The sequence below is a fragment of the Hyperolius riggenbachi genome, chromosome 5 (genome assembly GCF_040937935.1).
Source record: "Hyperolius riggenbachi isolate aHypRig1 chromosome 5, aHypRig1.pri, whole genome shotgun sequence".
Lineage (NCBI taxonomy): Eukaryota > Metazoa > Chordata > Amphibia > Anura > Hyperoliidae > Hyperolius > Hyperolius riggenbachi.
Window position 1 is genome coordinate 114,868,579 of NC_090650.1, and position 23,546 is coordinate 114,892,124.

The 23,546-nt window shown below is 43.4% G+C and overlaps 1 long non-coding RNA gene across 1 annotated transcript; it reads right to left on the reverse strand.

Moving 5' to 3' along the window:
- Window positions 1–1,635: 1,635 nt before the first annotated feature.
- LOC137519716 (uncharacterized) lies at window positions 1,636–23,074 on the reverse strand. The gene is made up of 2 exons (XR_011021093.1): window positions 22,960–23,074; window positions 1,636–1,765 (listed from the first exon to the last, which is right to left on the reverse strand). It is a non-coding gene; the product is annotated as an uncharacterized lncRNA (long non-coding RNA).
- Window positions 23,075–23,546: the final 472 nt, after the last annotated feature.

Here is a 23,546-nt window from a genome sequence, read left to right on the forward strand (position 1 = left end):
TAGGTATGGGGCTATCAGTATGGGGATTTCAGTATAGGTAGGTATGGGGCTTTCAGTATAGGCAGGTAGGTAGGTAGGTATGGGGCTTTGTATAGGTAGGTAGGTATGGGGCCTTCAGTATAGGTAGGTATGGGGTCCTCAGTATAGGTAGGTAGGTATGGGGCCTTCAGTATAGGTAGGTAGGTATGGGGTCCTCAGTATAGGTAGGTAGGTATGGGTCCTTCAGTATAGGTAGGTAGGTATGGGGTCCTCAGTATAGGTATTGAATGGGGCCTTCAGTATAGGTAGCTAGGTATGGGGCCTTCAGTATAGGTAGGTAGGTATGGGGTCCTCAGTATAGGTTTGGAATGGGGCCTTCAGTATAGGTAGGTAGGTATGGGGCTTTCAGTATGGGTTTTTTAGTATAGGTAGGTATGGGGCTTTCAGTATAGGCAGGTAGGTAGGTAGGTATGGGGCTTTGTATAGGTAGGTAGGTATGGGGCCTTCAGTATAGGTAGGTATGGGGTCCTCAGTATAGGTAGGTAGGTATGGGGCCTTCAGTATAGGTAGGTAGGTATGGGGTCCTCAGTATAGGTAGGTAGGTATGGGGCCTTCAGTATAGGTAGGTAAGTATGGGGCCTTCAGTATAGGTAGGTAGGTATGGGTCTTCAGTATAGGTAGGTAGGTATGGGGATTTCAGTATAGGTAGGTATGGGGCTTTCAGTATGGGCAGGTAGGTAGGTTTAAGGGTGCCCTTCACTCCCTCTCCAAGTCCAACTTCCCACCCCCGCTGTTCCCGACGCACGTCCCCCGCTCATCTACAAACAGCGGCTACTTACCTCTGCCTCGATTCTAGCATGGCGCGTGGAGAGCACAGCCGCAGACCTCTCTCTCCCTACTGCTGTTTCCCCGATGCTCGCTTTCTGCTAATGATGTGATCAACGTCATTAGCAGAAGCTGGTCACTAGGGGAACAGAGGAGGAGGAGAGAGACCTGCAGCTGTAGTCTCCAGGCTCCACGCTGGAATGAAAGCAGAGGTAAGCAGCCGCTGTTTGTAGATGAGCGGGGGACGTGCGGGAGGAGCAGCAGGGGGGGGGGGGAATTGAAGGGCGGGTGGAGTCACTGTGATCTGAAGTCCGAGAGGAGCATGGGAGCACAGCTCAGGGGGCACTCTGGCCATAATTGATCCGGGGCACCATGGCACTGGCAGCAGGTCGGGGGTAGTGCCCCAGATCAAACGTCCTAACAACGCCACTGCTGAAGAACTTACATCAGTCTCTATTTCTCAAATCAAAGTAGTCATCAGATTTACAGTACTATCTACTTAAGTGGGACACCCAACAAAAAGTTTTGTTGAAGTCAGACAAAAAGAAAGCATGCAATCTGTGTTGGCGTGGGAAGTAGAACTAAAGTTTGCAGAGAGCGGCTGACTGTCACATAGATAAGGAACGCAGAATCTTTGTAATCCATCACTACCATGTATAAATCAGTACATCTTTCTGTGAAACACTCCACTAAAGCTGTTAGTGTGAAAATCTCAGAGCAATGTGAATATGAAGCAACTTACATTATAAACATTTACCTTGACATTGCACAACCTATTTATTGTGCTCAGGCATTATATTTCATTTCAGCTTGACAACTGCAACACCCTCAGCCGAGTGGGAGGCTGTCAGCACCTTTTATTTGAATGAGTACAAACAGAAGAATTCTTCATGCGTGCATCACACGGACGGAATGCAGATTTCCTTACTTTGTGGTTACCTGTTATTTTTTGCTGCAGTACCTGCAAAAATAAACAGCATTTGCTAAGTCAGGCTGCTTCTCAAAGCAGAGTAAGTATAGACTTACAGTACTACATTCTAGTGATGTTCAGTAATGAAAAGCTAGGAACACTACTGAATCAGCACTGTGCTTACCTAAGGAAGTCATAGGACTAGAGGCCTGATTTACTAAAACAACACCAGAGATTGAGTTGAGATACTGGCCCACATGCAATTAAAGTTTTCTCCTGAGATTTCTCCTAGGTGATATGTTCACATCTTGTCCATAAAATGCCTTTAAAGAGAACCCGAGGTGGGTTTGAAGAATATTATCTGCATACAGAGGCTGGATCTGCCTATATAGCCCAGCCTCTGTTGCTATCCCAAACCCCCCTAAGGTCCCCCTGCACTCTGCAATCCCTCATAAATCACAGCCACGCTGCTGACAAACAGCTTGTCAGAGCTGGCTGTGTTTATCTCTATAGTGTCAGTCTGCTGCTCTCCCCGCCTCCTGCAGAGGGGCAGGGACTGGGGCTATGCAGGAGGCAGGGGAGCAGCTGAGACTGACACTACAGATGTAAACACAGCCTCACAGCATGGCTGTATAGGCAGATCCAGCCTCTGTATGCAGATAACATTCTTTAAACACACCTCGGGTTCTCTTTAAAACCACCAGCAAGCAAGTAAATACTAAAATGTTGACAGTACTTTTTCACTTACTTTTTTGTACTTTTTCACTGGCAAAGTGCTAAAATGTTATGTTAAAGAGAAAGTGAAAAATTATCACCTAGGAGAAAACTCAGGAGAAAAAGTAAAGTTAATGGCATATAGGCCATGTGGGCCGCAGCGACTGTGCATGTGCTGCATCGTCCGTATGTCTTGACCGCGCTCCTGTCACCAGGAGTGTTCAGATCGTGCACGGTTCATTCATTTGAGAACCATGCATGCGCACAGTGTTGAACTGGGAGGTGGAAAAGCCTGAGGAAATCCACCTGCTGGCCAAGCAGAAGAAACCCTGTGTTACCACTTCCAATAGAAACCTGCAGCAAGTCTTCACTGCGAGTAGCAACACCTGATTACTGCTGATTGGCCAGCAAGTGTATTTCCTCAGCTTTTCCAGCTCCCAGTCTGACACTGCATGCGCAGTTGCTCGTTCAGGTCGTAATGTAATAGGGTAGACCCAGAGACCTTGCGGAGTACAGGGGACTATATGCTTCACAGTACTGACACAACACACCCACTGTGAACATAGCCTAAGAGCCCTTTTACACTTAATGAGCTTTGATGCATTTTATTTTTCAGTAGCAGTGCATTGTGAAAAAGCTTCAGTTTTTCAGTGCAGCCCTGTTTCTATGGTCGGGTGATGTCACTGTCCATCCGGGGAGCAGTGAGGGAGGGGGGCGCAGTGAAGGAGGGGGGAGCAGCGGCACACTCAGCTGCGGGGACGGGGGCATGTCTCCTTCCTCTCCTCGCATCTACCTCTGTGCTCCCCCGCTCCATTGCAGCAATGTGTGGCAATGGCAGGAAGTGGCATTTGGGAAAACTCACCTGGGCACATATATTTGGCTTACCTATAGTAGGACACCTATAGCTAGCTAACCTATACTGGGGCACTTATACCTGGCTACCTATACTGTGATCACCTATACCTGGCTACCTAAACTGGGGGCACCCAAACCTGTCTACCTATACTGGGGCACATATACCTGGCTAACCTATACTGGGGCACCTATAGCTGGCTACCTATATTGAGGGCATCTATACCTGGCTACCTATAGGAGGGGTGGGGCCAAATACCACATCCCAAATAACGTTTTTAATTTTTACACTTTTGCCCTGGGAGCAATTTAGCCTAAAACTGCCCTGTTTCAGCGTATATTTATTTATTGTATTTATAAAGCAGTAACATATTACCCAGCTTATAGTGTGAAAGAGGCCATAGGGAAACATGGACATTTGAATGCCCATCAGTTGTCATTTCAGTTACAACTGACAGCAAATGATATAGTATAAAAGGACCCGAAGGCTTGGTTCACACATAAAAATGTGTCCATTCCTGTCCTGCCAGTTTTTGACAGTTGGCATCAGTTTTGTATGTCTTTCTATGGCTGTTTTAACACATAAAAGTTGTACATTTTCAGTCCGAGACCAGTCCTGTCAGCTTTGTATCAGTTTTCTATGGGCATGTTCACACATAAAAGGTGTGCATATCCTGTCTATTCAGGTGATTTAAACTGACAGAAAACCGATGCAAACTGACAGGACAGGACTGAACTGGACTGAACCGGAAATGTACAGTACAGATTTATTTGTGTATCATGCCTTAGGCCAGGGTCACACTTATTTGAAATCGCATACGTTTTAGAAAATGCATGCAAAAACGCACATAATGGGCTGCACAAAAAATTGGTATGCGTTTTTCACACATTTTTTAAAATACTCAACAAGTTCATTCTGTTTGCATACTCATGTAATGCTTTTACTATGGTGAAAAAAGACATGTTTTTTATGTGTTTTTGCCCACATCAGGAAAAAACTAAATAGAAAATTATTTATTTTTACTTGTTACATATGAATATTGATTAAAAATGCAAATGGAAACGCATGAAAAACGCATAAATATATGCACATAAAAACACAAACATGGGAAAAAATGCCCATAGCAAAAAAACTCATGGCCTTCTGCATAGACAAGTGTCAGCTTAGCCTTAGGGTGCTGGTAACTATTAGCAAAAAATCTGCATGGAAAAATATGGGAATAAAACTGAAAAGTGCATAAAGTTCTGCTTTTTTTATAGCTAGGTTACATTTTTGTCATTATTTGAGATATATACTGTATGTATATATATATATATATATATATATATATATATATATATATATATATATATATATATATATATAACTGAGCCATTTGCTGCGCATTGCATACTGTGCATTTGCAAGCATGTGTTAATTACTCATGAGATTGCGTGTTTGTGGTTAAGAAACAGAGCACTCTGTACAAGACAATGTACTGTGCCCTCAATATTACTTCCTCTGAAGGTAGGAAACCCTAAAGTCATCTAAAAATATACAGAAATTGTAATGTAAACAGCTTCCTCCTTTCATACTTTGTCACGCAAATGTTCCATTTATTGATTTTAGGCCTTTATTTAAGCAGACATAGAGTAGAGATCATATTACACTGAACGGGATATTAAATACAAAGAAAAATAATAATAATAATAACAACAGCCATCATTATCTTTAGTTATATAATCAGATGACACTTACTCTGTAGCTGAGCATATTACATGTGAAGAAAATGCAGCCACACCAACTGTAGAATGTGGACTAATAGTAACAACATGCAGTATTTGGAGCAGAACACACATGTAATATCTAGGGTGATTCCTTTATAACAATAGCCCCTGCAAGGGATGCAGCCAGAGGGGAGCCCAGAAGCCGCAGGTGAACCAGTGGGGGAGAAGTTTATTTTCCCTGTCCGTAGAGACTGACAACCAAGGGCATGGAGAGAATAAAAAAACTTTCTGCTCTCTGCACAACTGTTCTAATAACTGCGTCTGCTCAGCCACTAATAACGAATCATACAAAGTTTTGTAGACAAAGATTTGTAGACAGTCCCCATTCAGTGTGCAGCAGGGTGTTGTGTACACCATCCCTCATCCCCCAAGGACAGAGTGAGTGTAATAAGCTGAGGCTGGGAGCACACTTGTCTGTCGGTATTCTGTATGCATTTTCTGCCCAGCATGTGTGTCTGTGTGTGTGAAAACATGCACATTTTATCACAGAAGCTAATGTTATTGATAGAGAAAATACGTTCAGAGCTTCACTGCTGTCTGTTTTTATCTGCATGGTGAAAACACATTCAAGTGCGCACTAGTCAATTGAAGAACATTGGTTCTCCGCTTACCTGTGCAGAAAGTAAATGGGGTGGGGCCCCATCCAAAGTTTCGCAGGGGGTCCCAGTGATTTCGAGTTACAGCCCTGGTAACATGGTTAAGTCCAGTTAAGTCAGATACGTCCATGTGATCTGCAGTATGTATATGTGTTAGTATGTGCAGATGTGCCTCATTATACAAGTTGTGTAGATCATTATCATAGCTGCAGTGGAACCAACAATTTTTGCCAAGTACTTTTTGGGCTCCACTACAGGTGTCTATATTAAAATAGAGAAATAGGCACCAGCAAACAATAGCAGTGGCAGAGTTCCACTACATTGTAGCAGAACTCTGTAGGAATGGCAGGCATGCTGGGAGCAGCAGTTCACCGGAATTGGCTACATACCGTATATACTCGCAAGCAAGCCGACCCGCATATAAGCCGACCCCCCAACTTTTACCTGAAAAAACAGGGGGGCGGGTGCATGGACCACAGGTGACTTGCAAGCAAGCCGACCCCCCAACTTTTGACCCCCCTTTTGGGGGTCAAAAATTCGGCTTGCTTGCGAGTATATACGGTAACCAAAATCCTGTGCACAACTGTGGTGAGTGGGGGGTGGTTAGTGTTAGGAGTAGGTGGAGATGGTTAGTGTCAGGAATAGGTGGGGGGTCGTTAGTGTTATGCGCAACACACACCATACAATCTTGGTTGTACAGATTTACCAAATCTATGTAGTATAAGGGCCAACAGAGTGAAAATACCTTGAATGATTGATTGGATAAGCTCTTATACTACATGAAAGTGGTAAGATTGAACAAAGAATATTGTATGGTGTGTGTTGAGCCTTAGAAGTAGATGGCGGTTGGTTAGTGTTAGATGTAGGTAGGGGGAGGTTAGGAGAAGGTAAGATGGTTAGGGTTAGGCATAGATAGGGGAGTGTTTAAAGGAACACTATCGATCTACAAATTTTTTTCAATTGAGATAGGAATTGTTTGGGAAGTGCTGCTAAGTACTTGTGTATACATTTCACTGGCAGCCTCTTTGTTTACTGTTATCAAAATACTTTCAAACTTTACTGACGCCAAAACTGAGGGCAGAATGAGCCACGAGGAGAGGGGAAATTCCCCTCACACTTGATCAGTTAACCCTGTGTGTAACTCTGTGTGTGAGAGAGAGAGAGAAAGCTCACAGCTTTTGTCACAGCTTTTCATACAGTTTTTGCTCTCTGAGAAAAATACACTGTAGTCTAATATGCAACACTGGCTGTGCATTGAAACAGACACCCCTTCTGCAATTGATTTGTCCCAATATAGCTAAATCCTACTCTCAATAAATTAAAGCTTTTGCCTCTGATATTTAACATGAAAAGTAGGAAAATGTTTACACAGCTACTTAGACATTATTTGTACATTTTAATTTTAGAACACTTGGGTATTGATAGTATTTCTTTAAGCTAGAATTAGGACACAGAGGGTGATAGTACAATATTGGTAAAATTACAGATATTCTGTAATTTAAGGAAGGAAGGGCAATGCCCGAAACATGTTGTGTACTGCTGTGTACTCCAATATAATTTGAAATTGCAAGCCATTGGTGTGCCGTCTCCAAGTTTGTTCTGACATTCTACTATAGCATCTAGTAAAATATTTGTAAAATGACTGATATTATATTACAGCTATTTCGTGCCCATTTTTCTTTGTGCCTTTTTTTGCATAGACGCCTGTTTTGCAGTTTTAGACAGGGTAGGCACTGGGTATTCAAAGAGAACCCGAGGCGAGTTATTAAATCTAAAAAAAAAGGAACACAGAGGCATGTTCTCATCTGCAGGACATGCCTCTGTGTGACCTGATCGGCGCTCACCGTGCCCGCTGTGCCCCGCTAGCCCCTCCGGAATCCGCCGACATTCAGATGTCGGCAAACTGACGGGGAAGGGGCATGCCATTGCAGGCTAAGGAATGTCTGCAAATCACCCCCTTACCTGTCTATCAGAACCTTCTAACTGGCTCTAATAGACTCTCTGCTGCCTGCTCCCCTCCTCTCCAGCGCCCCCTCCATGTCAATCAGCGCTGTGCTCTCACAGGTGAGCACAGACACTTTGTCTGCAGCGTTGTGACCCCCTAAGGTCACCGAAGTAAAAATGATGGATGGCAGCAGATAGGAGCGGGGAGGGAGGGGGGGAAGGGGGTAATGAGCGCTGCCTGGTCTAGCAACCCCCATGGACCAGTCAGCATGTTTTTCTTTTACTTGTAGTCCCGCCTCAGGTTCTCTTTAAACTTTATACAAACATACAGGCAGGGTGCACACATGACTGTGCGTGACAGGTTCAGTTTTCTGTTATGTGCGTTTTTCCTTTTGTGTGCTTTTTTGTGCGTTTGCGTTTTTCCACATATGCATTTTTCTAGCATTTTGCGTGTGTTTTTACGTGTTTGCGGTACGCATATACAAAACGCATATGCGTCTTGTATGCATTTTCCATGAGTTTTTCAATTGCGTTTTATACAAATCACTAGATAGACAACAGAAAGCAGAAATACATCAGAAAACAATAAAACAAAAAGTATATAAAAAGGCTTGAAAAACACATACAAAACACATTACATTGCGCTACCATTGACTTTCAGTTGTGTGTTTTTGAAGCGGTTTTGCAAATTATGCAACAAAACCAGCGTTTTTAAAAACGCATATGCGTTTTTGATGCGGCCCATTGACTACCATTAGCGGCAGAAACGCTGCATTTTCCACAATGCTAGCATTTCTGCTAAGTGTGTTCCTGGCCACAAGGAATGTTGCCAGGCAGGAATCAAGACTCTATCCCTTTGGCAACAGTTCAGGGCCAAGGCTGAAGAGATACTTTGCTAGCCTACAAGCTAGCGACTCTTATTGTGGAAGGGGAGGGTGAGATGAAGTGTGGTGCTGGACGGAGTGCCATAAACCTGGAGAGGTAAGGTGGGAGAATAATGGAGTCAACCAGGGCTTGAATACGATTATCTGGCAATCTGAATCCCTGGCCGTTGTGTTAGGGGGATAGGGGGCCACTGTAAACATGCTAGATGCTAGGTTGAGGAAGCTCCAAATTGCTGCCTCAACCAAACACCATCTAACATATGCATTAAAGAGAACCTGAACTGAAAATAAAAAGTCAAAATAACCATACACAGGTCATACTTACCTCCTGTGTAGTCTACGCCTCAATCCCTTTCTCCTCTCCTGCGTCCCGTTTGTCCACTGTGATCAAGGGAATTCACCATCCTCCATTTTGAAAATGGCCATTACCCCATAACAGCTTCCTAGTCAGCACACTGTTAAACTGTAATATCACCCACTTAAGCCATAGGGAAACATGGACATTACCTTGCACATTCAGTTGTAACTGACAGTTGCTGATATATAACTGACAGCAACTGGTATATTTCAGTTCTGACAAAATATTGTCAGAACTGGAAGAGTTCACAATAAGAAGAAAATGGTGAGCTTCTGAGAGGAACTGACGGTGAGGTTAGTATGTAATATTCATTTGCAGCTACGTCATGTTTTTATTTTAAATACTTTTACTCGCTTTAGGTTCCCTTTAAGCATTAGACTGCAGTTCACTCCCTTTTACATCCTCTTTGGGCCATATCCTATCTTTGAATTCACCAGCATTAAGCGCAGGTGAGTTCGAAAATCAGGTGGCAATAACGTCGCCTGATCCTATTCAGGAAGGTTTTTAAAAACTTGCTCATCCTAGTCTCCCTTTCATGATGCCAGGTAGCGATGCTTCACATCAGACATGACCATTAGCTAAGACCTGTTAAAGAGAAGGTTTAAAGTCCCTAATGCACATTTTCCATCACATATGGGAATCTCCTTTACTAAGGGGACCCTGAGAGCAGTGGTGGGCCAAAATGTTGCATATGCATCTTCTATCTACAGAGAGCGACTTCTTAACCCTGAGTGAGGACAGGTCTAATCTCCTCACCTGCATTCACAGTGGTTGCCTCAGCGGTAACCCTTGTTTGTGAGTATAACCTTCTCACATTACATTATTCACTATTGTTCCGAGCATACTACACCATATTGGGCTCTCTGTGTCTTTTTCTTGTATGCAAAAGTTTGCATCGAAATTCGCAATTAAGCATCATAATCGTAATGGGAAATTTCAGAGTAATATGTAATTAATTTTGTATGTAATATTAATATTTCATAATTTTGCAAAATTGTGTGTTGACTTTGGCTGTTAATAGCAAAGCCCCATACATACTATTGCAACTAAAATTGTTACATATGTTATGGAGAATAGTGGGTACAAGTGAAACATTTTTTTTTTCAAAAAGACCATGACGTTTTTGAGAAAATGCAAAGAAAAAGGTTTTTAAACTGTCAGTTTTCAGAGTTTTAAAAACGATTTTGTCTTTGCGTTTCTAAAATCGATTATCTCAAAAATTACAAGGTCTTTTTTTGACTTGTACGCACTATTCCCCTTAACATATGCAGCAATTGGATGGGTGTCAATAGCATGTATGGGGGCTTTGCTATTCACTGCTAAAGTCAGCATGAAATTATGCGAAAATTATGTAAAGGTTTGCGCGAAATTACGAATGACTATGCAAAATAAATTGATTTACAAATCATACTGTAATTACACATAGGCGTAATTAGTAAAATGTAGGCAAAATTTTACATAATTGTAATTAGCTGATTATGATCATCACTACCCGAGAGCTCCTCATCAGACCTTGCCCCCGCAGGGCCTAGTAAGACTAGTATGACACTGTGGGCCCCAGCAAAGCATCTCTGAAGCTCCCGCTGTGGCTTCCCATTGGCCAAGGTCTGGACCAACAAGAATCCTCCCTGAGAAGGATTTGCATTGCTCTAGACTCTAGACCAGCGCTGGGTAAACTGCAGCCCTGATAGGTGGCCAGATATCTCTCTTCCCCCCCTCCTTCCCAGCAGAGCTGGAAGTGGGTGATTAGTGGAGGTTATGTATAGGACCCGGTTGGCACACTCTGCTGCAGGGACATATGAGTATGGATTTGTGTGATGCAGTGATCCTGTGGCAGGTTCCCCTGCCGTGGGATCACCACACCACAGAAGTGTGAAAGAAGCCAAAGGAGAGGAGATAAATACCTCATGAAAGTCAGTTCACAAAGAATAGACATCATCCACTATTAAGTGACTGTTTTATTCCACTTTACACATCAGTGGCGTAACAATAGGGGCTTCAGCATCTGCAGCTGTGTTGTGGGACGCCCAGGGCCATTTTGGGGGGCAGGAGGGGTCGTGCGCAGAAACCACCTGCTTCGGCTCCTATACCTGGGGTGGGGAGGCCCATCCAAATTTTTGCAGGGCGGGCCCAGCGATTTCTAGTTATGCCCTTGTTAAACATACTTAATCCCGTGCATCAAAATTGTGGTAGTTTAGCTGTACAGCTTGGTTACTTTTCAGCATTCACGTGAGAAGAAGGTGGGTTTGGGGTGCAGTTATAGAGCCGCATGATGGCAGTTTCACATCGCTCGGTACGCTTGCACATGCGGGGAAAATTGGAGATTGAAATGTGTACAAAGTCAAATAAGAGTCACTTCACAGTGGATGATGCCCATTGTCTTTGCTTCTAAACTAACCAAGCTGCAACTGTCTCCCTCTTGAAACCAATCCAAAAACTGCATAAGCGAAAAGTAGTGAGATCGAAGTCTTTTTTGTTTCGTTCACTAACAAAGTGCATAAATATATAGAGTGCTGCACAAACTGTTTTTTTTTTCATTGTTAGTACATCACAAAGAATAGAGCATACGGTAAAACAAGTGAGATGTTTAGTGGTTATCTTGAGCCTGGGGCTGGCAAAAAAAGAAACAAACAACCATTCAGATAGTTATAGAAGGAAGGAAACAGTAAAGAAAAGGTGAAAACTAATTGAACTATTTGGGAAAATAAAGTTATTAATAAAAACAAATTTCCCTAATTTGACAATATTATGTAGTCATTAAAACTGGTTAACAAGATACTAATGTTTTTGAGCTGACATACATTTTATGGTAACTTAATGCAGCTTGGACTTAACTTGTCAGCATATAAAAAAAATGCTATCAGTATCACATCTCTAATCCATTTTTCATGCACTGTAAGAAGCCATCAAATACCGAATGAAATACAGCATGTGGTAAAAATGTTTGTGAACTGTCAGAATGGAGTTTTTTGGTAAATCACCAAACTATTACCACATGTATGAAAATCTTATTGAATGTTCGATTTCAATAATTTTTATTAAAGAATTTCAAATTGTATATAAACAGTCACATTATGACAACTTATTGAATGTTCCAGAGCCAGGACAAGGTCCTCCAGCACCCAAGGCTGAGACACTAAAGTGCACCCCTCCACCCTTCCCCCCCACCACCCCACTTATCACACACTGATTGCTTTTAGATTAAGAGCGCCCCAGCCTCCCCCCCCCCCCCCCCCCTCTGCCCCCTCACCCAACACCTGAATTTGTAGTTATCTGGCTTGCAGTCACTTCCATGTATCCCCTTTTCTTATTTCTCTCTGCTTCAAACACAATAGGGGAATGATAGCTGAGTGAGTTGTGCACCCCTCCTACACTGTGTCCTGAGGCTGGAGCCTCTCTCGCCTCTGCCTCGGCCCGGCCCTGGAATGCTCAAACAAAAAATGTTTTACCGCATGAGGTAAATTGCAGAACATGAACTTTTTACATTCAAATTTTACCAAACAGCTTGTGGTGAACTGAAGTCACAGGGGGCTCTTTTCTACTGCATTCCCAGGATTTGCTGTGGTTGAGTAATGCTAGGAACAAACCATACAATGTTCTGTTAGATAGATGATTCGATAGATAATTTTCGACATGTCCGATCTGATTTTCGATAGTTTTTCTGGTTGATTTCTCATAGAAGTGAATGGAGATTGATAAGAAAAGATAAGAAAATCGATCGGAAAAGTGACTGAACAGAAAATCGAACAGAAAATTGTATGGTGTGTGTATACCTAGGCTAGCATTACACTGTAAGTAAACCCCAAGAATGCAATAGGATAAGCACACTATACTCAGCTCTCTTTCACTCTACATTGCGATACCCTTACGGCGCTATGCATATGACCCTGATGGTGCAGTCTGCCGCAGGGTCATAAGGTAGTCATATTGGGTGGTGCGATGCGGCGGGGGGGGGGGGGGTGAGGCATTGCACCCCAAACAACCGGCCTCAGTCTTCAGAGCAGAGCAGAGTGTGTCAGGCCTATCCCCACTCAGAATCAGTAACACTCGCTCAAAACAGATCAAAATAACAGCAATATTAAAATATATATTTTTCTTCAGTTGTATGACACACCTATAAAGTATTGAAGGAAGGTTATTAAAGGCAAATTAGTGTTGCTGACACCATCGGTGCATCCCCTGTCCTTGTAGTTTGGTATAGTCCTAATTTGCTGCACAACAAAAGTGTGCAGGACAGTTCTCACACATCTAAACCAGGGATATTAAACTCAAATACAAAGTGGGCCGAAACTGTACGCTGGGACCTAGTCGCGGGCCGAAACTGTACACTGGGACCTAGTCGCGGGCCGAAACTGTACACTGGGACCTAGCTGCAGGCCAACCTCAATGTCTACTGGCCACCTTCCTCCCTTATAAAGTTCTCTGGTGTCTCGTGGTCCTCCCTCCCCTATACAATTCCTTGGTGTCTAGAGGCCCCCACCCTCCCCTATATAGTTTCCTAGTGTTAAGTGCTTTTCCCCTACCTCCCCATATGGCTTTCCTGGTGTTCTAGGGCTTCACCTCCAATATAGCTTCCCTGGTGGTCTAGAGTGGGTCAAACATAATGCAAAGTGGGCCAAATTTGGCCTGGGGGCCGAAGTTTGACATGACATGTTTGACATGCATCAGTGAGTGCAGCAATGAAATCATCACAATGTTTTTGACAGTCTTTCTGATTACAGAATCATGTATATTTTAATGCAGTGCGGCCTGAAGGCCAGTAAATCACAACCATCCAATATCGGCTTTCCCTTACAAAGAATTATCTGGGTTTTTTGCCTCTTTTAATTATATTAAAGTACTGTAAGCAATTACATTATTTCCAGTTTTACATTTATGAATATTTTTCTTAAAGGGACTCTGAGCTCAAATTAAAAACAAAATTTGAACTTACCCGGGGCTTTCTGTAGCCCAGTGGTGGTCGGGAGGTCCCACGACGTACCTCTGTGTCTTCTCCCAATGCCTCTTCAGATATGGCTGGCTGCTGGATCCTGGCGACACTTGGCCTGAGTGTCGGGCTGCTTCTTCCGCATACATTACGCGTAAAGTCATTACGCCGGCCGCCTCGCGTCATCACAGCGGCCGGCGTGACAGTACGGCGCATGCGCGATTAAATCTTAAATTACATTTTTTTTTAAACAGGGTTGTAGAAGGCGGCAACAAAAGCTTAACCACTGTAGCCAAAATGAAGAACTAGTTGGGAAGAGCACCTGAGGGTTGATATTAGTGGTCACATGACTACTACAGATAGCATTTTACCGCTGTAAAAAAACAAGACAACAAAACAAAGACATTTGCAGAGGTTTCATATTTAATATCAATAGCAATGAGGAATGGCATCAATCTGCATATGAAGCTACATACACACTTGTAATTCCTGTTGCCTGGCAGGGATTGGGGCTGGATCCCTGTGGCTATGGAGGGAGATGGAGGGACAAGAAGTGATGCATAATGAGCCAGCTTCCTGCTGATGGTTGGGAGTGGGAGGACTTCATGGGCATCAGGGGTCACTAAGGATCTGGCATGCTGAATCTTTAGGCAACCTCTGGCGGCTGCTGTACTTACATGAGTCTCACCCAAAGCAGTTTTTATCGGCCACCTCTGCCGAGTCTAGCCGAGTGTGTATGTTACATTAGTGTCAGTTAACGGCTGGATCGTTAAATGGTCCTGCCTTCAACATAGGAGACCTGGGTTCAATACTTGACTCTTCCTGTTCAGTAAGCCAGCACCTACTCAGTAAGGAGTTCTTGGGCAAGACTCCCTAACACTGATACTGCCTACTGAGTGTGTTCTAGTGGCTGCCTCGCAAGTGCTTTGCGCCCGACAGGAGAAATGCCCTATACAAATTTAGGAATTATTATAGTTGCACTTTAATACACCCAATTTTGTACATTAGGGTGGATACCCAAATTCCGTTTTGATTGACCAATGACTGTCTTTTTTACCACCTCTTTGTAGTGTGAGTTCCAACAGATTTTAAATATTATGAACAGAATGTTTAGGTATGCTCTCATACTACATGGCATTGGTACAATTGGCCAATCTTCAGCCAATCAAAATCAAAATGGTGGCTGGATAGTGTACTGGTTAGCATGAGAGACCAGGGTTCAAATCCTGGCTAGGGTCAGTACCTATTCAGTAAGGAGTTCAAGGCAAGACTCCCTAACACTGTAGGGTGGCCTCTTGAGTGCGTCCCAGTGGCTGCAGCTCTTGAGTGCTTTGAGTCAGACAGGAGAAAAGCGCTATACAAATGTTCGGATTATTATTATTATAAATGCAAATTGTATGGGATAGGGCCAATCAGATGCACTTCCTAATGATTTTGACTGGCCCAATTTGATGATGCATATTATTTGCATTAAGCATCTTTTTGACCATCCTTACTGGTAAATGGATTATCCTGCAAGAAGCAAACCAGCATTGTTAGTAAAGGTTGGCGCTATCTGGAAGCTTTATGAGGATGTTTATTCCTACAGAAACACTGAACAACAGAGCTACAGACACGTCAAGTCTCATTAAATCCCTCAAGCTGTGAGTTCACTGGCTGCCGTGACTGAAGATCTGTTCTGTGCTGCCGTTCGGCATTCAAATCAGCAGCGCCGGCCAGGCAAATCCAAGCCACAGAACACAAAAGGGATTACACAAATGTGATTTTCCAGACTTTAATAGTGAAAGTAACAAATGATGTGGAAATTTTACCCTACATAAGCTCCATTACATAGCGCTCTTGGTAACAATAAATTAGGTATATTCAGTGATAGTGTCATAAAGCTCTCAAGATGAAGAGATAAAGGGGAATTTAAGCAAATCATTTCATGTATCGATGTCAGGTCTCTTCCAGTGTAAAATATTATGTGGGTAAGGTGAAGATCATCACGAAATTGTATTATGTATAAGTATTTGTACTGAGTATACTAGAGCTTTAGGGCATAGGGAGCGGTTAAACAGGTGGAAGTGATCATGGACTGTATCTGACAAGAATTCTTCAGCGCGTAAAGGTAAAAATTAGTGTGTATTACAGGAAGTCTATAAATAAGGTGAAAATATATGTGTTTTCAGTAAGTTTTATTTGTTTACAACTTGTAAAGTTTGTAATTTTACAAACTAAAGTTTTGTAATTGTTATTCTTTGTAATAAAACTTTCTTGCATAACTACTGTATTTTGCGGCATATAAGACACACATTTTCTTCCCAAAACTGGGAGGAGTAAGTTGGCACATCTTATGGTCTAAAGATACGGAATAAAGTGATGCAGAGTGCTCAGGGAAGGTCTTACCTGATCCTACTGATGCAATCCTCTCATCCTCCGTCTTGCTCTGGTCATCCATACCTTAGGATGAAGCATATCAGGACCCCAGCCACCCTATTACTGTGTGACCTGACGGCGCACATGCGCCAGGTTCATGCATGATATGCGGCGCACATGCACCACAGGTCACACAGCAATAGAGGAACTGTAACCAGGATGTGCAAAGGAAGGATGTTGTAAATAGTGTCCTTCCTCTGCACTCTGTACAACGGAAGCATGTGCGGCAGCTGTAGCCTATGGAGACTGTGGTGAAGAGGAGCTGGGATCCTGATGTGCTTCATCCTGAAGAACAGTTGACAAAACCAAGATGGAGGAGGACAGGCCAGTTTCTAGGTTAAATTGCACCCAAGGTGAGGGTGTAAAAATTGTGCCCCCCCCCCGTGGACTCATGAACCCTTACTCTTTAGGGGCAGTCACACAGCCACAGGTCACAAGTAGATCTGCCTACTTACTAGCGACTAGCTGCTCATCTAGGAGGAAGAGGGGCCAGGAAAACACACAGGCGAAGAGAGCCCAGAAAGCCGACTCCTCCATGGGCGTCTCACACTGACAGCCTGCAGTACCGCTACAGGACATCAGGTGTCATCACATGGTGACATGATGATGACTTGACATCTGAGGCAGCCTAGAAGGAGGCGAAGGTGATTGCGCTGGTAATATTCTTTCTTCTTCCATTTGGCTGCACTGTGCGTCACCAGCTCCCTAGCGGTCATGTCCTTCTGCCTGTGCCCCCCCTTCTTCTACTTGCCAGTCTATGCCCAGGGGGTTGCCCTGCCCACACTGCCCAAGAAATGGCCCTGGAGGAGGAGACGATTGCGGCAGCAGGATCAGGTGAGACATTCCACTGAGGTTTAGTGTAGTGTAGTACCTGTAGCTGGTGAACAGGGCTTAGTGATGTGTAATGTAGTGTTGTGTAGTTGGTGGGGCAGCAGGGGTTAGTGAAATGCAGAGTAGTGCAGTGTAGCATAGCAGAAGGGGTTAGTGTAGTCTAGCAGGTGGGCATAGAGGTTAGTGAAGTGGAGTTGGGGGCAGCAGGGGTAAGTGGAGAGGAGTGTAGCTGTGCAGTATAGCTTAGATAGAGGCTGTTTAGGGGGGAAAGATCCATAAGATACCTCTGCACCATAAATGCACCTAGATTTTGTTAAAATGTAAGTATTATATGCTTGAATTCGTAGGCCTCAGTTACTTTAACTGAGTTTAGTTAAAAGACTTGATTTGCAGAGCCTCCCTTTAAGCAGGATTTCTAGAACCACTGCAGAACAGTGTGTTTCTGCTTATACAAGGCCAGAGGGGTCATCTGTCCTCTGATGTGCAGACATAGAGGCATTCTTTTCTGTAAACATCGATTGTTTTCATATTTCCTAAAGGTAAACAACTGTTTTTCTCAGATTAAGGGACAGGTCACTGGAACATGGAATTTTCCAGGGCATGCGCAGTAAAGACTGTGCTTGTCATGATAGCATGGATTCTTATCAGCCAATAGCAAGCAATGAGCTATTGATCCATCCCTGCTCAGATGATGTCACATTTAACTCTTTAGAAGTCAGTATAAGAGCCAACGTGGGCTCCCGAGGGGCTACTTCTGACTGAGGACTTTATTCACTCCTTTTCCTACTTTCATTCTACATGATCTGTATGCTGTATATATATGCCTAGCATAGATGTAACTAAGAGAGGCCTGCTCTATCTATTAGGGATAAATCAAGTGATGCAAGAAACGCATAAGATTCTACAGACGGTTTGCTTTACCGAGGTTAGATATTGCTACTGAACATATCTGTATATTGGTTTTACAAATAAACTCTTGAACTTTGACAACATCTACGAAGTCCTATCTCCTATGCTGTATGCTGTGATGAGAGTCAAGTTATCACACTTCCTGTGATATGGTGCCGAACGAAGGTGTAGTGCTGTTGCCAATAGCAACCAACGTACAGATTGTTACAGATTTAGTTTTTTTTTTTCCCCTGATTTTTGCCCTCTAAACCTAGGTGTGTCTTATAGGCCGGAGCGTCCTATATGCCAAAAATTACGGTAAATATTCAGTGTAAGCTGAAGTCTCATGGGTTTAAAATAATAAAATACATTATACCGATGTGTGTATTGGGGTTAAAGAGTTCTATATGCTGAAAAGTGCCCTTCTCCTTGTACCAATCAGTAATTTTACTGTTATTTAGAAGCACTGAATAATCTGCATTGTAGGGTAAGTAAATTGTTTGGAATTTCACTTGCTGGCTTATATAATCACAGGACAGCAGTTATAAATCATCAGTCTAAATTGTGCTGCTGCATCATCTAGCCTTGTTCTGGATCGAATCCACTCCAATGTCAATAGAAAGCTTCATTACATTGCAGTGACTGAAGAGTGGAAACCCATTGGTAATCTAGACTAGGGGAGAAATGAAGTTGAAAGAGAACTACACTGTATGTATTAAACCTTTCCAATCCTTTGTCAGTCTATGGCATAGTCCTACATAGGATAAATGGATGCCACCAGGTGGTACTGTTGGCGTATGAAATCCACAGGTACAAGCGGGTATTATAATAAACAATGTGTGAGAAAACGCAGAAAAGCCGCCGCGGGTACTCAGAGCAAGGCGGCTGATTCCACGTCCAACGCGGCAGGTTGCGCACGTGGGTCTGCATCCACTGGCATGATGGAGCACGATGAAACCGCCGCATGCCTTATGAACAAGGCGGCGGATGTTTGCACGCATAGGCATATTTCCGACAGTACTGCTGAACGCGGAGGAACCGCCGCATGCTTGGACAGCGGTGCGGCTGGTTCCGCGTCCAACACAGCAGAAACACTACAACACATGTCTGGTGTGGCTGGGACTGATAGTCCACACAGGTTCAGGAGGACGCGCGCGGAGAGGCAGAGCCTTTATGACAGTCAGAAGGGAGTCAGCTGACCAAGCCGGTCAGCTGACAATTCCAGCAGTTTTCATTGGTCCAGCACTTAGGGGTGGCGCTGGAGAACGCTGGGGTATATATACTGGGTGCTGGTCATTTCTCTGGTGTCTGACGTTGCGATCACTACGTGGTAGCTCTCAGACCTTCTGTCAGTATCTGTGTTATTATCTGTGTTATTATCTAGACCAGTTTCCAAGGTGTTGATGACCAAGGAGCTCACTTCTTAGTCTAGGAATCCTGTTATTATCTGTGTTATTATCTGAGTTAGTGTCTAGACCAGTTTCCAAGGTGTTGATGACCAAGGAGCTCACACCTTAGTCTAGGAATCCTGTTACCATCTGTGTTATTATCTAGACCAGTTCCGGGGTGTTGATGATCTAGGAGCTCACACCCAAGTCTAGGCATTGTTGATTATTTGTTATGACCTTCTGCTTTCCTGACTACTCTTCTGATCTCTGATTAGGTACTTCACTATATCTAATACTCCGTTGCCAAACTCTGCTAGTCTTAGGATTCCGCATCTGTCTCCTGTCTCTGTACTTTATCTGTCTGTGTGTTGACGACCTGGCCTGCCCGACCTCGAGAACTATCTCCCCAGCTAGAGATAGTTCACAGTCTGTTTGTGACATCCCTCCATTGGTGTCACTCACACTCTGGTCCTTCCCACTCTCAGCCTGACTCCGCCCCTTGGGGAGCCTCAGGCCTTTGGAAGGAGCCTGTTCTCTGGGCAGTACCCTTTACTGCCTTGCACCCTCTATACGGGTGCTCTCCTCAAAGTATTGCTGTTGCACATTACACTCATATTACCTGGTGTCCCGAGGTTAGAAATATATCTGATTATCGGTGATACTGCAGATCATCAATAATCGGGTATATATCTGTATTCTCGGTGATACTGCAGATCACCGGTAATCAGATCCTCTCTGTGTTACACCGATCGTTACACAATGGCTAATACTGTGTCCAAATCAGGGTGTCTATTTATTTATGAGATGTCTTTGTAGAAAGCCAAAGGTTTCCCTTCAGTATAGGTAGCTGGAGGTGTCCCTGAGTATTTTTATTATTTTATTTAAGTATATTTATATAGCACCGACATATTATGCAGTGCTGTACAGGGTATATAGTCTTGTTACTAACTGTCCCTCAGAGGGGCTCACAATCTAGTCCCTACCATAGTCATATGTATGTATAGTGTAATCTATGTATCATAGTCTAGGGGCAATTTAGGGGGGAAGCCAATTAACTTATCTGTATGTTTTTGGGATGTGGGAGGAAACTGGAGTACCCGGAGGAAACCTATGTAGACACAGGGAGAACATACAAACCTCTTGCAGATGTTGACCTGGCTGGGATTCAAACCAGGGACCCAGCGCTGCAAGGCAAGAGCGCTAACCACTATGCCACCATAGCGGTTAGCACTCTCTACCAATACCCAGTATTGCTAGCCACATATACCTCCAGTATTAGGTAGCCTCCAGTATAGAAAGCCTGATTTGTCCCCAGTATTAGGTAGGGCCCCAGTTTTGGTAGCATATATGCCTTTTTGCCAGTATTAGGCAGGCCCCCAGTATAGATGGCAGATGAGCCTCCCCCACCACTATAGTAAGCTATGTGTCAACAGCATTAGGTAGACCCCCTTTATAGGTAGCCAGATGTGCCCCCAGTAGCTTCCCCAACATAGTTAAAAGATATGCCCTCTGTATTAGGCAGTTTGCATCAGTATAGGCAGCAGAAAGGCCTCCTCTCTCAGTATAGGAACCCAGATGAGCCCCTAGAATTAGGTAGGCCTCCAATATAGGTAGTCAGATGGGCCCACAGTAATATTTTTCTGATTATCGGGCTGTACATGGGAGGGTTAATTACCAGGCTTTGTGTTAGGCGTAGGTAGAGGGTGGTTAGTGTTAGGAGTAAATAGTAGAAGGCTAGTGTTAGGAGTAGGTTGGTGAAGGTTAGTGTTAGGAGTAGGTGGAGGGAGGTTATTGTTAGGAGCTGGAGGGGTAGGTTGGTGTTAGGAGTAGGTGGGGGGGGGGGAGTGGTAGGAGTAGATAGTCTGATGTTAGTGTTAGGTTCAGGGAGGTAAGTGATAGGAGTAAGTAGGGGACAGTTAGTGTTAGGAGTACATAGTGGAAGGCTAGTTTTAGGAGTAGGTTGGTGGAGATTTGTGGTAGGAGTAGGTGGAGGGAGGTTAGTGTTGGGAGTAGGAAGGGGAGGTAGTGTTAGGAGTAGAAGGGGAAGGTTGTTATTAGGGGTAGGTGGGGGACTAGTGGTAGGAGTAGATAGTGAGAGGTTAATGTTAGGAGTAGGTGGAGAATGTAAGTGTTAGGAGTAGATAGGGGAAGGTTAGAGTTAGGAGTAGATAGTGGAATGTTCATGCTTTGAGTATGTGAGAGGAGGTTAGTGTTAGGCATAGATAAAAGGGGTTAGTGTAAGAATCAGGGTGCGGAGGGTGGAAGTAAAGTATCTGTATAATTACCAATATTCTACTATCGAGGATAGTAGAATATCGCTAATTATACCGATATTCTACCATTAGTATTACCTGGCATTTTTCCTTGCACCTCTATTGCATGTACGCCTGAATCTGGCTCTTCCAAAGTCATCACATATGGTTAATATATTCTAAATGTAAAGCTCTCAAAATGATTCTCCTCCTACTCCGTTCTGAGACATATAATCCATATAATCACTCCCCTCACTTTCTTGTTTCCCTTCTTCCTTACCTCAGATTTCCATCAGCACAGACAGTGTTTGGATATTCCAAGCCAGGTGGTTAAATTGTGGGGATTTTCATTAGCATTGCAAAGCCACACACAAGATTAGCCAACGAGAGCTGTCCTGATATATTTTGTGACAATATTTTGTCCAAAGCAATCGCCTGCTATTTTTGGACAGCAACTGACTTTAGGTCTGTGGCCCTGGCTGGTTTAGCTATCTGCTTACGTACACTCTTTCAGCTTACCGTGTAAAATATGTTTTCTGTATAGAAAATCTATATAACTTGGCCAGAGCTCATGCTGGAGTCGTGCCAGTTCCAACCACTCCAAAGTTGCTCTAACAAGTTTTGGCATTATGTTTTCTTGTTCGCATATCGATATTCAGCTCAAAGAAGCCTTTATTCATCTACTTATGTTCCCTCTATATGTTTGCCGTCTATAATCTCAGAGTCTCCCTGCAGGCGGAAACAAAATCTGTTCTTTTCCATGATCCTAGTTGGTTTAAATTCTCTAGTTGAATGTTTTTTGTACATGACATACCATCTGTCATTTAACAGACCATTCATATTCTGTTAATGTATTTATGTGTCATTTGTGCTGGTGAGATATATACTTTATGGCCACGTTCTGCAAGATCTGTGTCTGTTTAATGAAGTGTAGCTGGTCTGAATAGGAACTTCTGATGAAAAGCCTTACAGTGTCCTTCATCGTTTCAAGGAAGCCATCTTATTGCCAATTACTGTATCAACATATCTTATACAACACTCTAAAAATAAGCATGGGTTAGGCCGGGCAATAAAATGGAAAGTATGTCTGCTGTCACACCCGCTGGCTTTCGCTCATTATATTTGCATTGCCTTTCATAGTTCAGAAGAGAGGGTGCATTTTAAAGTGAACCTGAGGTGAAAATATACTGATGAGATAAACAATTGTATCTACACTCCTAAAAATTACACTTTTAGATATCCCATCATGGCCACATAGCTCCTATGTCCAAAAAGGTGGTTCGCAGGGGCGTAACTAGACTTAAAGGGGCACTACAGCGAAAAACGTAAAATTTAAAATAAGTGCAAACATATACAAATAAGAAGTACATTTTTACAGAGTAAAATGAGCCATAAATTACTTTTCTCCTATAATGCTGTCACTTACAGTAGGCAGTAGAAATCTGGCAGAAGTGACAGGTTTTGGACTAGCCCATCTCTTCATAGGGGATTCTCAGCAAGGCTTTTATTCTTTATAAAGATATTCCCTAAAAAGGATTTAAACAATGATGCTGGCCAGCTTCCCTGCTTCCTACACAGTCTTTTGGCAGTTGGACAGAGCAACTGCCATTCACTAAGTGCTTTTGAAAACAAATATATCCCTGAGAATGCCCTATAAAGAGATGGACTAGTCCAAAACCTGTCACTTCAGTTTTTTCGCTGTAAAGCATATTTAATAGGGCCCTGCCTTAAAAATGATAGCATGGGGCCCCCTTTGTTCCTGAACCCTACGTGATTGGGAGCTGGCTAATGGCAGCAGGGAGTGTTCTGCTGTTAAAGCAAAAGAAAACTACTGCGCTGTCTAAACACACTAATGGGCTGGTGGATGTGGATAGGAGCAGCTCCAAGTGCTGGGTGGTTCCAGTGGTTTTGTATGAGCAAAATAAAAAAGAAAAAAGGAGCGCACCGCTGGTGCAATACATTTTTTACTTAGGTAAAACACGCATAAAAATACACTTACAGTGTATAGTAGAA